At 47.5% G+C, this 13,548-nt stretch overlaps 1 protein-coding gene across 1 annotated transcript in view; it reads left to right on the forward strand.

The window, feature by feature from the left end:
• Window positions 1-13,548, forward strand: part of AFG2A (AFG2 AAA ATPase homolog A) — a gene marked incomplete at its 5' end in the record, with an annotated part of 162,786 nt that overhangs the window by 117,131 nt on the left and 32,107 nt on the right. The window lies entirely within an intron of this gene.

The raw sequence follows: 13,548 nt of genomic DNA on the forward strand, positions 1-13,548 counted from the left end.
GGTCTTTTAAATAGAATGGTTTGAAAAGAGTTTTTTACTTCCGTGTCACCTTCATTTCCAGATCGAGGCCGTCCTTCCCCAGATTCTTCAGGGAACCACCTCTTAGAAACAAGAGAATGTCTCAAAAACATACCGTTGAACAGGGATTGTCTTCCCCCCCCCGGACCCCAGTCTGTGATTTTGTTGTAGGGAGAGCCAGGAGGGAGGAGAGCACCAGCCCTTCAGCTGGGAGTCTTAGGGAGCTGCTTGGGGACCCAGAAAGAAGGAAATCTGTGGGCCTTGAACCCTTCCTGAGCTTTCTGCCTGCCCCTCCATATGGAACAGTATTGGGAGGAAGGAAGGCAAGGGGCAGTGATGATGACGATGGCGATGACAACACGAAAAGCTAACATGAATTATGGCGTTTACTTTGTGCCAGGCACTGAGCTGAGAGCTTTCCAGCCTTGGCTCCTTTGAAGGCATGATAATAATAACGATAATGATAATAATAGTTCGCACTTACATAACACTTCCTATGTGCCAGACGCCGTACCACATACTTACCTGTTATTGCTGTATTTGAGCATTACAGCAGCCTTGAGAGGTAGTAGCTACTGTTGTTATCCCCATTTTATAGATGAGGAAATTGAAACAGTCGTAGTTTGTAAGTGTCTGAAATCAGATTTGAACTCAGAGCTTCCTTACACAGTGTGTCTCTTGGTGAAAGAAGGAAGGGAGAGAAAGAAGGATGGAAGGAGGGAGCGAAGGAAGAAAGGATAGAAAGAAGGAAGGACAGAGGGAGAGAAAGGGGAGAAAGAAGGAAGAAGGGAAAGGAAGAATGTAAAGAGGGAATGAGAGAATGGAGGGAGGAAAGGAAAGATGGAAAGAGGGAGGAAGGTAAAGAAAGGAGGCAGGGAGGGAAGTAAGGAAGCCTTAAATGATTAAACTAATTAAACTAAACGAATAGGAGGCAATTTGTTAATACAAAAAAATTGATAACTATTTACATTTAAGTGGACAGAGAGCCGTAATTAGAGTCAGAAACACTTGGGTTCAAATCCAGCCTCAGACACTTATGAGTTGTGTGACCCTGGCCTCAATTTTCTCATCTATAACGTGGGGGTAGTAATTTTCCCCACCCCTCTCTCCCCAGGGTTGTTGGGAGGATCAGCGATTATTATTAGAGTACCATGAAAGAAATCTATGTGGGGGCAACGGTTAGCTGTTCATGTCACAAGAAATGAGGGATGCTCAGCTGGACAGTCTCCTGCTGCCCTTGGGCCTCAGTGCCACAGTAGTTTATACAGGGCTGAATCCCCCCTGACATGCATGCGCCCTTTTAAAATGGAAGTCTCCTTGGATCAAAGAGAGGCCTTGCCAAAAGGCCTTCCTCTGCTCCATGTTTTCTCTTGACCTCCAGTCTGCCCGATTCCTTTTGGTAAGCGTGTTCGCTTTGGAATGCTCAGGCGGCAGTTTTGTATGGACTTAGCAGCCTGCTCCTGGAGTTCCCTAGCCTTTCCCTAGAGCCATCTCCTTTGGGAGAGGGGCACTGGGCCTTAGGGTGCGTCTGCCCTTTGGGGTCTCCAGATTCCTCCCAGTGTCCTGGGGCTGGCCGATACTGGATCCCCCAGCAAGAATCTGGGCCCCATTTGGGAAGGCTGAAAAATTCTTGCATGGCTTTTTTCCCACCAGCTCTGCTGCAGAGGCCTGTAGCCTCTGGGGATCCTCCGGCCGAGTTGGCTGCTGCTCTCCGTACACTCCCTACACATGGCTTCAATCTTTGGCGCTGTGGCCTTTTCACTCTCCATCGGGGGACTTCCTCCAGGACTCCAGCCGGCTGTTTCTGAAGCTTGCTTCCATGAATGCAAAAGCTCCCCTCCCCGTCCCTGCCTCACCCCCTCCTCCTCCCCTCCCCCTTAATTCCTCCCGTGCTGCATAGGCCAGAGAAGTGACAGGCAGCAGCTGGCTCAGGCAGGGTTGTGCCGGGTCTTTCCCCTGTGGATCCTGCCTGGCATGAAAGAAGAACAAGCTAGACGCCGTGGTTTGCTTCCCGTGTTCTCAGCTGTAAAACGAGGGAGTTGGGCTGCCTGGCCTGAATCCACATACATTCAGTAAACATTTATTAACCGCCTAGTGCGTACGGGGATATGGAGACAGCCCTTTCGCTGTGGAATTCTCCCAGCTTCCTGTGCGCCACTGTAAGACGTTGGTGCTGCGGTGTAAAATTCTAAATCTCAAGCTGAGTGTGACCCCAGAGGCCCTGGAGTCGAGGCTCCTTCCATGGGTCCCTGCAGCAGAAAGGTGCTTTGGTGCCCGCCCGCCTGCCACCCAGCCTGGGGCTCCAAGAAGCTGTAGCTCCCCGCTAAGAGTGTCTCAGCAGCTGGGCTGACCCGGGCAGAGGGGAACAGGCAGGCCTCAGAGCCACGGGTGAGGGAGGAAGCTGCTGAGCCTGTCTAGTCCTGGTTGCTGCGACAATTTTTTTCTTCTCCCAGTGAGCACTTCATATGTACTTAAAATCCCACTCTAAGCAGAGGTTGAATTAAAAACCTCTTGTATAGTCTTGAGTCAACTAATGCTTGAAGATTGAGGTCTTTAGCCTCCAGTTAACTTTTATCTTGAAGTACCCTTTATTGGCTGTATTTTTTTGCGTTGGATTAATTGGTCAAGTAAAAGGCCCTTGTCTCCTTCAACTTAGGTTTTTTTTAATTTCATTTTCTACACCCTTTTCTAAAAAATGCTCCTTTCCTCATTTTCTTCCCTTTCTATTTGTTCTCTATTTCTGTTCTTTGATCCCTGGTCCTTATGCTGATTTAGTCCTTCTTTAGGACATGGAATGAAAATTTCTAAGGGAACTATTTTGGTTTCCTTCTAAACATTTAAAGCTATTGCCTGGTAGATTTGCCCTGGGATTTCCTTCTTTCTCTTCTGCCTCCCTCTTATGAATACCAATTCTTCCAGGAGGCTCTCCATCATCCACACAGGATGGAGAGACTCCCATGGAAGAGATTTCTGATGGCCATTTGTGATTGTGCAGTTCACCCTCACAAGTAACCTTTTTTGCCATTTGCCTTGAATTCTACCCCTTGGGTCCAGGCCCTCCCATTCTTCTTGACAGATTGCCACGCGTGTCCGATGTCCCTTCTCCCGAGGCAGGATGTGTGGTCTTCCCAAGCACCAGATTCCTTTGGGTCATACTCATTGTAAGGCCTCATTTTTATTTCTTCTCCAGTAGAGGCATTCGTTAGTGATTCCCCCTCCCACCTCCAAAGCAAGATTTCTCCCTGTCTTTCCTCCTTCTTTAATGCCTCCCTTTGCCTCTTGGATCATTGCCCCATAAATTCTCTTCCTTCTGAGAGAGCTCCAGAGGTATTTCCCTTTCATTCTTAGCCTTTGACTTGATGAGGGACTTCACAGCTCCTGTTCTCTTTCCTTATTTCCTCCTCTTGCTGATTTTCCTACCTGCCCTTCCTCTGCAGGTGGTTTCTCTGGGGGCCAAATCCCAAAGCCCTTTCAGCCTCCTCTCGTACTGGCCAATTTATGATTCATCAGTCTCTGCTCCAGATGACTTTTGGAGAAAGAGCTGAATTCAGGATATTCCCCCAGGCTCAGTGGATTCCCCCAGAGCCGCACATACCCGTCCTTCCCCAGGTCTCTCAGGTCCTCACTCTCAGAGCCCCCCCCCCCCCCCCCCCCAGCAAGCTTCTGCTCTTTGGATTTGCTGCTTGGCACTTGGAAAGGTTGGAAGGAGGTGAGCGGTGGAGTTCTTTCTGAAGCCTAGGGATTGACTTGTGCATGCCTGCTGCCAGCATGCGGGGGTTGGAAGCAGTGCTGAGTGAGTACATGAAGGGTTAGAAATGATTAACTTTCTCCGTTCTTAGTTCATTGGGTTCCTACCTCATTTGTGTTCTTGAGTCCTCGACCTCTGATATTGCTTCCTCTCCAGGGCAAAATTCCTGTTTGGGAGAGGTTTGAGAGGTCGTGAGGGTCTGGGTCCATGTCTGGGCGGCCATCTACCCCCAGTCTTTGCATCGTGCCATCATCAGAAATGGACGCATTTCCTCTTTCTTCCCACACTCACACTTGAGTAGAAGGGGTGCTCACCAGAGATGGTGTCCTTTAGAGGAATCATCCACATACCGAAGAAGATAAAAGAGCTAGTGTGACTTATCGGGAGGAAGGGGCTCCTAGTGCCAAGGGGCCACAATAAATCTGTTTCCAGGAAGTAGAACCTAATTACAAAGAACGTTAACGTTATCTGCCTTGGGGGACAGGCGGGGGGCTCTGTGGATGAAGAGCCAGGCCTAGAGATGGGAGAACCTGGGTTCAAATGTGACTTCAGACACTTCCTGGCTATGTGACTGACTCTAGGCAAGTCACGTAATCCCATTTCCTAGGCTTTACCACTTTTCTGCCTTGGAAACAATATACAGTATTACCTCTAAGATGGAACGGGAAATTTATTTATTTTTTAATTTATCTGCCTAGAAGAATCCTGATTACATCCTCAGAGGAAGCTTTGAGCTCTAGGTGGCAAATATCTCTATCTTCAACGACATATATGATGTGTGTGCGCGCGTGTGTGTGCGTGTGCGTGCGTGTGTGTGTGCGTGTGTGTGTGTGTGTGTGCGTGTGTGTGCGCGCGTGCCCATATACATTCTTAAGGAAAGAAAACACCAGCCTGTTGTTAGAAGTCAGTGAATTAGCTTTATTTTAAAGTTCCTTTTGGAAGCTGATTGTTGCCCTTTTCTGTGAAGCCAGCCCCGGGCTGACCATGAATCACTGGCCGCCAGTTATCGTGTGAAGGGCTTCTGTGGGTGAGAGGTGGAGGTGTGGCAAATGAAGAGCTATCCTTCGTGTATCAGATTCTCTTCAAGAGGCCGGTGGTGTAGACTTGAATAGAAATGTATCCTAGCTGCAGACTAGCTTTAAAAGCCACAAATTGGCATTGTTTAGGTTGTAGGATGTTTTTATTCATTTTGCTACACATTTTCCAGGACATCTTTATCTGATTCCCTGCAGTCTGACATCTCTGCCAGAGACGTCTAAACTGGAGGATCTTTCTAATAAGAACAAGAATTATCTTTGCTTTCACGTAGCCCCAAAAGGTTTCGTGGTGGTTAGTTTTCAGTTGTGTCTGACACCTTGTGGGGTTTTCTTGGCAAAGATACTAGAGTGGTTTGCCATTTCCTTCTACAACTCATTTTATCAATGAGGAAACGGAGACAAATAGGGTAAAGTGACTTGTTCAGGGGCAGACAAGCTGGTGAGTGTCTGAGACCAGATTTGAACTCCAGTCTTCCTGACGGGAGGCCCAGAGCTCTAGCCACTGAGCCACCCAGCAGACGGAAAGATCTTAAAACTTCCTATATACATATTATCAGAGTTGTTCCGTATGTCCGTATTGCTCAGGACTAGGTTCAAACAATGGAATACGCTTTTCTCCCAATTCCCGATTGAATAAATGGTTCTCCTAGGACAGAATTTGGACTACAGCAAGGGAATTAAACTAGCTCCAGAATCGAGGCGCAAGGTGGTGCCGGCGAGGTTCACTCAGTTCTCACAGTTTGCCTCTTGTTGTCCTCATCCCTTTAATTCTCTCACACAAGTCAGGTCCCACAGGGTTCTGGGGATATGAAGAATGGCCGGAAAATGTCCCTGCCCTCAAGGAGCTCATATTCAAGCAAGAGAGAATCACACACAGGCAATTACGTACACACAAAATATAGTCAAAATAAATTGGAGATAATCTCCAGAGGGTGGAGAAGGATTATCGCAGAAGGTCCAATCTGAGCTGGGTCTTCAAGGAAGCCAATTCGCTAGTAGTAGTAGTAGTAGCTGTCATCGTCGTCGTCTCTGAGGAAAGTGAAGCTCTAAGAGGTTCTAACTTACCCCTGGTTGCCCAGATAATGTTACACAGTTACTGGCGTATTTTGACTTTGTGACACGTTCATTTCTAAAAATATTCTTTGTTGTAGAATATTCTTTTTTATAAAATCCAGAAGAGAAAAAAATCAATTTATTATACTAACAAGTCACCCTGGCCCAAGGGCCTCCAGAGCCCCCCACCTCTGCTGAGAATGGAGGGAGGTGCCCTCTCATTTCTTCGTGTAGTCATTGTTCTGTACCTACAGCCCTACATTGTTCTCTGGTTCTGCACACTTCACTTTGCTTCAGTTCATGTAAACACCCCAATCACCCTCCTGGATTCTTCCTGTTGCACTGTAATGTTCCTTGCCTTCATGCGCCACTGAATGTTGAACCAGCAGTGCACATCTGCTTTTTGCCCTGCCCACTTCTTTCCTGCTGCAAAAAACTATTCTTGATCCTCACACCAGCTTTTTTGGTGTCTCCCCCCCCCATCTTTGTTGCTTAGTATAATGCCAGGCATGTAGTAAGTGCAACATCAATGCTTAACTGAGAGGTGCATCTCCAACCCAGGCCACACTCTAAGGTCAGTTCTAGAGCGTTCTCTGTGATACTCAAATGGGATTCCACGGAGTGCCAGGCATCAGTTGCTCTGCCTAGAAATGGATCAGCTACTTTTTGTTTCTTGCTGAAAATCTTGATAATCCCGAAATCCTCTCAGCCTCTTCTTCACCAAACACAACTGTCCCACATCAAGAGAACACACACTCACACACACACACACACACACACTCACTCACTCACACACACACATATACACACACACACTCACACACACACACACACACACTCACACACACTCACACACACACACTCACTCACACACACACACATATACACACTCACACACACACACTCACACACACACACTCACACACACTCACACACACACACACTCACACACACACTCACACACACACACACTCACACACACACACTCACACACACACTCACACACACACACACACACAGCAGAAGACAGTGTGTAGCCAGAATGGGACAAGCTGAAATCAAGGCCATTGTTTTGAATCACTGAAAGAGACTTGACCATTTGGCTAATTTAATTATTCATAGGGTTCTGTGTCTTTAATCCTTCACTTTAGGGTTTATAAAGCTGTAACAGATTGCAAATTAAATTTGCAGTGCTCTTCCCTCTCATTAACTCGGTGAGACTTATTATTATATATATATTGTTATTATTTACAGATGAGGACACTGAGGCACGGGGGAGCAGTGCCTTGCAGACCTGCATGTTGTGACGGAGGCTTGGGCCACCAAGACCACTGTTTATTCATTCTCCTCTCCCTCATTGCCCAAATAGTTACAAAAAGTGCTGGACTATGTGGCCAACTGTTTTGCTGTAGCCTTCAGCGTCTCAGTAAAGACTTGTGCTGTTTGGCTGGAGCTCCATCCCCGGCACCAGGTTGTCCCGGGGTCGTTCAGCAGCCCGCGTCAGAGCTCCTTTACCAGCCAGCTGTGGCAGTCGTGGCATCTCGCTTCCTCGTGATGGAGACAGGGGACAGGGAGGGAGGGGGAGCCCCCCACCCTTCTCCTTTGAAGTTGAGCCTTCGGCGGGATGGGGAAGTGCCTCTAAAGGCATCTCTCAGCACAGCGGTCTCTTGCCAAGCTCAGTATTTGCGTTGGACTTGAGGCCTCCTCCGAGGCTTGAAAACAGGAAGTTCCTCCATGACGTGATGGATAGCCCTGTTTAGTGAGAGAGGGAGAAAAAAAATCATCCCCATCTCCAGGCCAGCAGATGAACTCTGTGCTTGTTCGACTCACGGGAGACGGAGCCTCTTCCACAGATATACGTGCCTGTGGCTGAGTGTGGAACTGCTCTGCTAGGGACGTCAGCCTCTTCTGTCGGAGGCTCTCGGCCTCTCCTGGGCCCCTGGTGTCCCCCTCAATCCTATCAGGATCTTTATCTTCCTCCCTCTCTTTGCCTTATTATCCAAGGCCATCCCCAAGAACCAGCTGAGCTACCCACGGGGCCCAACTTGTCCCTTAGGTGAAACAGTTCAGTCCTGCATAGTCTACCCTCAGATTCCATGTTCCCCAGCCTGAGGTCCAGCTCTGTATCCTTCTCCCCATCTACCTGCCTCCTTCCTGTTTCTCTGATGCTGAGTGGAGCTGGAGGAAATCACAGAACCAGCCTTCACAGCAAGGTCCTTCATTTCCAGTCCTATTCACCTCCAACCTCCCTGCCATACTCTTCCCATCCTCTCAGTTGAAGACCTTGGCTCATTCATTGAAAAACCGAGGCCATTCATGGAGAGCTCCTTCTTGGCCCCATACCTTGCCCCCCACCCCACCCCATTTCACATCCCCCTTAAATCATCCCCCTCCCTAACTCCACCTTTGTTTCAATGATGAGGTAGCCACACCCCCTTTCCATGTACCTTTGATCCTATCCCCTCCTGTCTTTTTCCTTTTTAAAAAAAAATTGAACTTTAGAACCACCCAGATTTTATATACACAGGGTAGAATATTGTATACGAGTCCCGTACTCTATTGCATATGACTTTCTTTTAAATTTTTAATAAATTCAAGAGATAGTCAAATCTGTTCTACTTATTGGTGTTTCCTTCTAGACTTTCTTCATTTCGGTTCTGTATATTTCAAAACTATTTTCAGGGACCCTCTTTTCTTTCTTTGGCAAACATATCCCTAGCTAACCCCCTCCTGTTTTACTCCCTCTCTCTGAATTTGAGAGAAAAGCAAAGCAAAACCTTTGCATCTTCAAGCAAAACAAATTCCCACATTGGCTGTGCCTGAAAATGTATGTCATGTCTGAAATCCATCACCCCTCTGTTGAGAGTAGGGAGCTCACTGCGCCAGCCACACTCGGGATCACGAGTGGTCTTTGCACTGCGCCGAGTTCTCAGGTCTTGGAAACATGGTAGCCATTCGAATTGTGTTGCTCTTGTATTCTCCTGGCTCCGCACTTCTCTCTTCATCAGCCCATCTTCCAAGTTTCTCTGAAACCATCATCTCCTTTGTCGTGTCTTACAGCCCAGTAGTATTTTGTCACATTCATATACTGTTAGTCGTTCAGCTCTTCTCCAATTGGTGGGTATCTCCCCACTTTCCATTTCTTTGGCACTACAGAAAGAGCGGTTTTAAAAATAATTGTTATAAAAAGGCCCTTTGTCTCTTTCTTTGATCCTTTTGAGGAATAGGTTTAATTGATAGATTCTCTCTCTGTCCGACTATCCATCTGTCTGTCCATTTATCTTTCTATCCATGTATCCATCTATCTGTCTGTATCAAATGTCAGCCATTTCCCAATTGATGGACATGCCTTTAGTTTCCTAATTCTTTGCCAGCTTCCATAAGAGCTACTATAAATATTATTCTACATATGAGGCCTTTTCCTTTCTTTGATTTCTTTGGTAATATTGCCGAGTCTAAAAGTGCATAGTGTAGTAAGTTTAGGAACAAATTAATTTACAGAATACCCATACCAAGTCATAGGTTTACTAAGAGTGCAGTAATATGCCAGACTTCCTGCAGCCCCTCCAGCATGTCACTTTCCTTTAAAAAAAAAAACAATCGTCATCAGTCTAATGTGTGTGAGGTGAGACTTCAAAGTTGTTTTTAAAAATAAAATGATTAGTGATTTTGATTTTTTTTCCATAAAGCTGTTGTAGCTGGAATTTCTTCCTTTGAAAACTACATGTCTGGGGACAGCCAGCCAGTTTAGTGGATAGAGAGCCAGGCCTAGAGACAGGAGTTCCTAGGTTCAGATTTTCCCTAAGACCCTTCCTAGCTATGTGACCCTGGGCAAGTCACTTAACCCCCTTAATTCTAAGGCAGAAGATGAGGGTTTAAAAAAAAGAAAGAAAAGAAAACTGCCTATTCATATCCTCTGACCATTTATCAACTGGGGAATGACTTCTTTTCATGTGAAATTGAACCAGTTCTTTTCTGTCAACTTTTATCAGTTTTTCTGCAAAATATTTTTTTCTCCCCAGTGAACTATCTTCTTTCTAATTTTAATTATCTTAATTTGCTATACTTTGTAAGTATTCCTCCCTCCCTTTCTCCCTCTCTCCCTCCCTCCCTCTCTTCCTCCCTCCCTCCCTCTCTTCTTCCCTTCCTTCCTCCCTCCCTTCCTTCCTTCCTTCCTTCCTTCCTTCCTTCCTTCCCTCCTTCCCTCCTTCCCTCCTTCCCTCCTTCCCTCCTTCCCTCCTTCCTTCCTTCCTTCCTTCCTTCCTTCCCTCCTTCCCTCCTTCCCTCCTTCCCTCCTTCCCTCCTTCCCTCCTTCCTTCCTTCCTTCCTTCCTTCCTTCCTTCCTTCCTTCCTTCCTTCCTTCCTTCCTTCCTTCCTTCCTTCCCTCCTTCCCTCCTTCCCTCCTTCCCTCCTTCCCTCCTTCCCTCCTTCCCTCCTTCCCTCCTTCCTTCCTTCCTTCCTTCCTTCCTTCCTTCCTTCCTTCCTTCCTTCCTTCCTTCCTTCCTTCCTTCCTTCCTTCCTTCCTTCCTTCCTTCCTTCCTTCCTTCCTTCCTTCCTTCCTTCCTTCCTTCCTTCCTTCCTTCCTTCCTTCCTTCCTTCCTTCCTTCCTTCCTTCCTTCCTTCCTTCCTTCCTTCCTTCCTCTCTGTACTTGTGAATAGTTTTTCTGTCAGTTTAAAGAATCATAGGTAGGTTCAGCTTTCCTTGAGGTCACATCGAAAGAGGGAGGAATTAGAATCCCTTTCCAATCATCTGCTTTGCTCTGTTGCCTGACCAAGGTCTTGGCCTTTCTTCCTTCCTCTGTGCAAGTCTTCTAAATCGAAGTGGATTGGCTGGTCCTGTCTCATTTTGTATCTTTTGCTTAGACACCTACCCTCCTTTCCTCCTCATCAGAACTGTTTCTTTTTCTACCGTTGGAATTTTGTTTTTATCTGTCATAATCCCATCCTTCCTGAGCTCAAAATTTAGTGCATGTAACTACGTTTCCTTTCTCGAGGTTCTCAGAAGTCTTCTCTCCCGAATCCCAAGATACAGATCAGACTAGATTTCCAGCTTTCCTTTCTCTTCCTTCTTCTACAGGTTCCCCAGTATTTCTCTCCCTAGTGACTAATTCTTCCCTGTTGATGAGAATCAGGGACAGAATCGATTTCACCCTTTTGACTCCTCTGTCTTTAGAAGGATGAAGTTATGATGAAGGCTGATCATGAAGACTTTAGCTGCTTTGGCAAATGTCCTAATAATTTAAGTCCCCCATATTGTACTCGGGGCCCCGGCTCATAATCTGTTTCCTGGCCTCCTTGTCTCTTGCTTCTCGTATTATTCCATATATAATATCCTATTAAATTAACCCTTTATGATTTGCAAAATGCTTTACAAATAGCATCTTATTTTATTCTCACAACAAACCTGAGGCCTGCGGAGGTTAAGCACCATGCCCAGGGTTACACAGTAAGTGTCTGAAGCTGAATTTGAACTCAGGTTTTCTGACTCTCCACTGTACTACCTAGCTGCTTACATGTCTACATTTTTATGTATAGGCATCAGAGCGCATGGATTTTATGTCTGGCACTTCCCTGGATCTCATCTCCCCATTTCCCCCCTTGTGCTCTTCTACCTTTATCAAGGAATACTTCAAGACTGCAGAAATGAGTGATTCCATCTGTATGGGTGCTGCCTTTGCCAAAACAGATCCCAGACTCCATTCCCATTAGTCGGGAGTTGTGTAACACCCCCTGCCCCTGTGCCACACTGACCAGCCTTCTGGCAGTGAGCCTCACCCAACCGAGAAACTGGACCTCAGATGACAGAAGAGCCCATCAGAGTCTTGCCAGTTTGGGCAGACCCTTCGGCCTTGTACTCCACACTCCGCTTCCTGCCATAAGAAGCATTCAGTGGGCATCCATGGCCTACGCGCATTACAACTAACAGCACTGTTGCTAGCCAGAGACTTAGAAAGTCTGGTTTCCCAGCGACACTGAGTTGCCCACTGAAGTCATGATCCCTGTTCTCTGTAAAGCCGTCACTGCCGTGAGCTCTTCCCGTGTTGGTGCTGCTTCTCTGCCCATGAGCAGTGGATCCCCACCACCACCATGGTCTCCGCTCCCAGTGACGGATAGGAGATGGCTCCAGGGTTGAGGAAGGAAGTCACCCCGGCTTCCCTGAGGAAGAAAGCCCAGTCATCCTTTCCCTTGTGATAGATCTGGCAGGTGTTGTGTGAAGTCCAAGCCATTCTGGGGCATTGGCCATCTGATGTGGCCCAAGAGTGAGCCGTGAGCAAGGGTCAGGCAGCTGGCTGCTTCAAGGTGTGAACACCGCAGGAAATGCTCCTGTGCCCAGTGCCCTGGGAGCCCCCGCTCCCTCGTGCCTTGTTTTAGTGGCTGTGGGTGACAGGCTTTTCTGACCGATTTCCGTTTGGGTTAGAGATACTGCTGGCCCTGCGACGGTAACGAGATGATTTGGCTGGCGTGGTTCGTGGCCTGTGAAGCATTCAGCTTTGCTCCTGAATGACCTTGTCTGCAGGCGTGCCTCGTGTGTACAGGCTGTATGAAGAAGAGGTTCTCTTCTCTCTGGATGCTTCACTAATTTCCTAGAATAAAAGCTCCTTAAAGAGAGCTCAGTGACTTACCTGTCTAGGCAGCCAAGGGAGACGTATTCCATTGAAGTGTCCAGGCCTCAGTTTCATCATCCGTAAAATGAGGAGGTTGGAAGTTGGCTTCCCAGGTTCCTTCCAGCCTAAGATCTTTGACCCTATGGGAACACTGGGCAAGTCACTTCGCTCTGGCCTCAGCTTCCTCCTCAGTACAGCGAGTGAGTTATATGAGTGAGCTTCTGAGATCCTCGCATCCAGGACTTTAGACAAGTCACCTGACCCCTCTGTGCCTCATTTTCCCCATTGGTAAAATGAGAGTTGGATGAAATGGCCCCTGCCTGAAGTCCAAATGCACAATGGCCTCACTGGGTTGGGAGGCAAATGTTTTGCAAACTCTAAAGCAATATACAAATAAGAGTTATGTCACAGATGCAGAAATGGAGGCCCCAAACGGGCTCAACTTGGTAGTGGCCAGGCAGTGCCATGCCACATCACTTCAGTGGGATGGGATAAGGGTAGAGAATGGAACCCTGGATTACAGATTTCATCTGTAAACCCTTGACCAATGACTGTGGCTACGTTCTTGTAACTTCTGCTGTAGAGATTCACTTAGAGCACTGAGACATGAAAGGATTTGCTCCCAGGTCTTGCTAGCCTGCCTCGATGAGAGGGTAAGAGTTGCTAAAAATAGCGTGAAACTATAATCACGGAACACTGAAAATCTCCCTTCTGTGTGGGACTGCAGGTAGGCTTGTCCAGTGGTCATTCCCTGCATTCCCAGGGGCCACCGAGCAGCTTGCCTCATCTCCAGCGAGTGCTGTGTCTGTGGCTCATCTCAAAGAGAGTCGATTCACCCTTCCTTCTACCATCTGGCTGGGGCCTCAACCATCTCCTTTGTTCCATTGCCTCTCTTCAACAATTCAAGATGGCGGATAGTTGCCGAGAGCCAGGCCCTAGAAGGGCTTCACTCAGCTTGGGTGCATTGGGGACCGCTCCTCCACTGATGCACGTGGCCTTCTCCAAGTCCCAGGACAGCATCTGCCCACAGACTGAGAGGAGGTCTCCTCTGGTTCTTAGCCCATTTTTTGGCTTAGGGCCTCCCCCA

Source organism: Monodelphis domestica, chromosome 6, assembly GCF_027887165.1.
Source record: "Monodelphis domestica isolate mMonDom1 chromosome 6, mMonDom1.pri, whole genome shotgun sequence".
NCBI lineage: Eukaryota > Metazoa > Chordata > Mammalia > Didelphimorphia > Didelphidae > Monodelphis > Monodelphis domestica.